The sequence below is a fragment of the Pinus tabuliformis genome, chromosome 5_1 (genome assembly GCF_031772625.1).
Source record: "Pinus tabuliformis cultivar Carrire ecotype Pingquan chromosome 5_1, CPIR1, whole genome shotgun sequence".
NCBI lineage: Eukaryota > Viridiplantae > Streptophyta > Pinopsida > Pinales > Pinaceae > Pinus > Pinus tabuliformis.
The window spans coordinates 363604652-363610651 of record NC_142305.1 but is presented as its reverse complement, the minus strand read 5'-3'; the positions used below and the strand labels follow the sequence as shown (position 1 = coordinate 363610651).

General features: G+C 34.5%; 1 pseudogene; it reads left to right on the top strand.

Moving 5' to 3' along the window:
* Nucleotides 1-923: 923 nt before the first annotated feature.
* Nucleotides 924-6000, top strand: part of LOC149164943 (uncharacterized) — a 52576-nt pseudogene continuing 47499 nt past the window's right edge.

The following is a 6000-nucleotide window of genomic DNA, read 5'->3' as shown; positions in this document are numbered from 1 at the left end:
TGAGTGTGGCTTGGAGCCTACATATAGGAAGTTGGTGCTTCCATCTCTAGTGGGTACTTTAGAAGGATTGAGGTGTTGGTGCCTCCTACAATTTGGTGCTTTCAAAAATCCAAGGAGATACAAGTTGGTTCTTGCAAAAAAACTGTGAGGTCGGTACCTCACATGGTTCTTTTTGTAAGCTTGATAGGTGTCTACAACAAGAGGGAGCTGGTGCTTCTAGCTAGTCTGTGCTAGCAGACAATTAAAGGGCGTTGGTGCTCCCTGTGAGTGGGTGCTCACAAAACAGATTGATGTAATAGAGTAGGTTCTCTTATTTTATATCAATAACAACAACAATCTTAGTGGTTTTTTCCTGAAAGGGTTTCCACATGAAAAACCTTGTGTCTCATGTGTATGATACTCATGGTGTGTATTCTTCTATGTTTATTTCATGTTGCTGCCATGTTTCATATTGCTGTTGATTATATGGATCGGTGCCATGGTTGAATAAGAAAAATAAATAGCCATAAAATTTTAAAATTAGCCTTAATACTGATTCACCCCCCCCTTAGTATTATAATTGTTTCAAGCAATTGGTATTAGAGCCACATTTCTTTGGGAATAACTTAGTTGCTAGAAGGTAGATCAAAAGGAAACAATGGATAATCAACCTTGGCGAACAACGGAAGGAGTTCCATTTTTATACAGACCAGACCATGAGCTATGGTATGAAATCTAGAAGGTTAGAATAGAAGCGTATTTGACGTCTGTGGATGATGATATGAGTTTCTCCATATATTATAGAGAAAATAATGAGTAGAATGTAAAATCCAAGGAGGTCATCATGAGAGGGCTATCTAATCCGGATGCTGACAAAGTGAGGCATTTTGTGTCAGCAATGGAAGTGTTAGATATACTGTAATTTCTATATGGTGGAGATAGCCATGTCGCTCAAGAAGAGGCTGACGAACCCTGCTAGTACCATAGCAATGAACCTGAACATGGAGAAATTGTTGTTGATCACACTCCTGGTGGTGATGAAGAAGTCTCAGAAGGCATATCTTGTTGCTCAGAAGGTAAGCTATTTCTTTTTTGTAAGTGTAAATAAATAGGTCATTCATTATCTATATGCTCATGTGAATCCCTTGAAGATAGAGAGGGTCATGCATATAGTATTTTTAATGAAGATGGGCCCATTTTAGTATCAATAGAAAATGAGGAATCCTCAGAGGAAGAAGAGATATTCCCTATGTGTTCATCCATAGGAGAGAACGAGAATACCCCAAGAAGTGATAAAGGAAGCATAACCCTTAGACCTGTGGAAGACTTCATGGACATAGAGATGCACTACTACAAAATGGCTAATTAGTTACTAAAAAAAAGACTAAAATTTTCATATAAACGACTATTTTTCTGTGAGTGACCAATAGTAGCTAATTTACAATATCTTATAACGTAACCAACTTTTAGTCATTTTTAACTTAGTCATCAAATGGTTGTATCAATTTTACTGTCTAGTATTACATTTAGTCATAAAGTTGGTCATTAATTTAGTCAATGATTTAGTCATTAGTTGTCACAATTATTGACCAAATACACAACAAAATATATTATTAAATGATCGCCTGAGAAAACTAATTAATGAAAAAATAAATATGACCAATATGTTGGTTGTGTTATAAGACACTATAAATTAGCTACTAATAGTCATATATATGAAAAATTTAGTAGCCATTTGTAATCACAAATTTATCGTTTGTAGTAATCATTTATCTATTTTTGGTAGTTTCATATTCATTATATAAATGAATACTTTATTAGTTTATATTCATTTCATTTACTTTCATTAACAATCATTATAAGAAATTAATTTAGTCATATATTAATTTTATTTGTGCTCATCATTAATCAACATAAACTACGAGTTTAGTAGTTTTAGATTGATTTTATGTGTTCATTATTAATCATCATAAATTAATTAGTATGATTTTGCAACTAAATTGAAAAAAAATGTCATAAAATGTACATGTTCATCTAATATGTTAATTACAATACTAAATTATCAAGTGCAACTATAAATAATTTCAACCACATAAATTATATTATATAAAATGTCAAGTATTACAATACGATTTTCCAACTTAATATTGGTTGGAGTATAATTTACACATGAAATATTGTTTCATCACTTCAAAACATTATAATTGTGTTGCGAAGACATTGCAGTTGAATTCACCAACTTTGAAAATTTGACCATCAAACTCTATGTATGTGGCTTATGTAGGATATTGGCTCTACAGGTACCACTAGAATAATTCTCTTCTCTCTCTCTTTAATTTGTATTTTGTCTCTCCAGGGTTATTGTTCTCCTCTCTCTTTAATTCCTTCTTCTTACCATCACTATTGAGTTTCTTTTCTGAAAAAGAAGGAAGATACAATGCAAAGTATAAGGCTTGAAAGATGATGAACACTAGAATATAAACTAAGATAGGGTATAGATGATTTATATGATATATACCTCAACATCAAAAATATTGTAAATACCATTTTTCCCCATAAAATAAAGAAACTCGAACAAGTTTTATTCAGTTGGGAAATAGTGGCCACTATGTAGCCAGATGACTTGTATAAACAAAGCAAATAAAACATCACCATAGAAAATTACACCTTAGTAAACTTAGTATTAACCTTCAAGGGAAGTTTAGGAAAAATCATACGAAATAAGTTACATGCTATAAAGCTCAAGTTGTAGATTACTTATACAATGTGGGACTACAAAAAAAACTCCTATAAAATGCCAAAACTAAGTCTAGAATAAAATTAAATGAAGTAAAAAGGATAAAATAATAGGATAGCTTCATATACATGTATATAACTGGATACTGTAGAAGGCTAAGTGAATAAGTCAAGGGCTAGAGGTCGATGATGTCAAGAATGCCCAAGTATGATGAGCATTTCTTCAAATAATAACTAATATTTGGGTCCATTATCACGTATGAATAAGCCAACTAGTCTATAACAAAGTATTAATGTTTTTCTTATATTCATGGATCAATATAGTATAAGTGGATAAATTGCAAAGACAATTCCCTTCCCATTTTGTTCCTGACATGTGGTAATATATATTAGCTGTGGTTTGGAGCAAAATTCCAACATTGAAAATATGTAGCAATCACCACTAGTAATCCCTCAAATAATATTATTTTGGAATGTAACTTTCAGATTCTAGTTTCTATATGATTCTTCAATGGAAAATCCACACTGAATTCTAACACCAAACTTCCAATTTGAGGGAACACCCATGGCCATCCTCAGCAACTCAAACTCAAGACAATAGTGATCATTATAATGAAAAGAAAATAATAGTTTTGATCTGTTTTTCATATTTACATGCAAAGCACAAATAATTTTCCCATTGTTATAGCACCATTTACCACTCTTGGTGGATTTGATGCTCTGGTTATGCCCTAGGGCAACCCGTCCTTTCCAAACTTGGTCCAAATTCTAAAAAACAATGTTTTACTTCCCATATACTATTTTTCCCTATATAAAAAGCGTGTACATGCGGGTCAGTCTATACCCAACTTGCGTATATGTGTTAAAACACTAAAAAATAAATAATATCCTTAAATTCGGGTGGATTTTACGGGTTTTACCTATTACTCACCTACTATAGCCCGTGCGCCAACTGTTTCCCAATTGAAAAACTAATTTGGAGATGAGATATTGATATTATAGTTTATTACATCCCTGATCAAGTTTGAAGAAATCCTTGTGCCTCCTACACTCACAAGTTATAGGAAACCTTTGTTTCCTTCTTTGAGATGTCCTTCATCCCTTTAATGACATCCTTGAGTATATCGATGGAGGAATATTGTTGAGGCTTGGGTAGGATGGATCTGTTAGAAAATTATATATTCAGAGCAATGGAACACACAAAATATTGTAGAAATATAAACAAAGAAAATGCATAAAATAAGAGAGACACAGATATATGTGGTTCACCTAGTTTGGGCTATGTCCACGGAGAAATAGCCAGTACTTCCTTTTATATTATCTAGCAAACTGAAGAGATACAACCTACAGCAGATCCGCTGTAATTCCATCTTCTCTCTCAATCTCCTTTCTCTTCCTCACTCAGAATACAAATATACATAGATGCAATACAATGCCCTCATATATAGCAAGGGGTTGCCTTCTAGGGAAAAAAACCCTAAATTAAACATAATTTCTACATTTCTACAGTCAGATCTCTCCCTAATGAACGACCCATATTGACTACAGAATTAAAAATTTTTACAAGGCAATTTTGCATCTATTTTTATCTTCTGGGGTGCTGCCCCAATCCCCCCGACAGGGGGTTTCTCCCAAAGGTCACAGTTGCCCCCCTAGACCCCCCCTGTAGCGAATATTTTACGAGCGACATTGTTGCCCCATTACGAGTTGGGGTCCAAAGCGGTGATACCTTTGAATACAAAATATAATCAAGGTCCACACCTAACAATCTCCCACTTGGAGACTGATTATAGCAACTCCACCGCAACTTCATTTGCTGGACAATGACTCCACTTTGGACCAAGCTATTTCTCATCTTCTTCATCATACTTGAAGACCAACTGAAACTAAGCAGATTCTCAGTTTCTCCCTAGTCACAGCTTTTGTTAACATATCTGTAGGATTCTGGCTAGTGTGTATCTTTTCCAGCTTCAACTATCCATCTTCCAACACTGACCATATGAAATGGTACTTAAGTTGTATATGTTTAGTCTTGGAATGAAATGCAGAGTTCTTTGCAAGATGTATGGCACTCTCGTTGTCACTATATAACTGGCCCAACTCCTACTTCTTACCTAATTCATCTAGAAACCTTTACAACCAAATCATTTCTTTAATAACGTCTGTAGCAGTAACGTACTTTGCTTCTGTTGTTTAGAGTGCAACAACACTTTGCAGTTTTGACACCCAACTAACAGTGGTTCCACTTACAGTAAACACATACCCTGTTGTGCTCCTCCTGTTATCTCTATCACCCACCATATCTGCATCAACATATCCTTGTAGAGCAATGTTTGAACCACCAAAGCCTAATGTTTGATTTGTGGTACCTCTCAAATACCTGAGAATCCACTTCACCACCATCCAATGTTCTTTTCCTAGATTGTTCATGTACTTGCTTACAACTCCCACCACATGTGCAGTATCAGGCCTTGTACAGACCATTGCATGCATTAAGCTTCCAGGTGTTGATGCATATGGAACTTTAGACACATGAGCCATTTCTTCCTAAGCCTTGGGACACTCCTCCTTACTTAATTTGAAATGGCTAGCCAAAGGTACACTAATTGGTTTTTTGTTCTGCATAGTAAACCTTTTCAACACCTTTTCTATGTACTCACTTTGAGACAATGTTAATTTGCAATTATTCATGTCTTTAGTTATTCTCATACCAAGGATTTGTTTTGCAGCACCTAAATCCTTCATTGCAAATGAGTTCGCCAATTTTCTTTTGAGCACATTTATTTCATGCATGTTAGAACCTGCAACAAGCATTTCATCTACATACAATAACAATATAATATAGTTGCCATCATTTTTCATTTTAAGATTAACACAATGATTAGAGTGACATATAGTATAACCTTTTTTAGACATAAACCAGTCAAATTTTAGATACCACTGCCTTGGAGCCTGTTTTAAGCCATACAAGCTCTTCGTCAACCTGCACACTAGTTTCTCCTTCCTTTTTACTCATATCCTTGTGGTTGCTACATATATATCCCTTCCTCCAAATCCCCACGGAGAGAGGTTGTCTTTACATCTATCTGCTCAAGACATAAATCTTTAGCTGCAACTAGACTTAAAATAGTTCTGATTGAAGTCATTTAACAAAAGGAGAAAATATCTCATCAAAGTCTATACCATTTTTCTGTGCAAACCCTTTCACCACAAGTCTAGCTTTATACCTTTTTCTACCTCCGTCTTCTTCCTTCAACTTGTAAACCAATTTATTCTACAATGTTG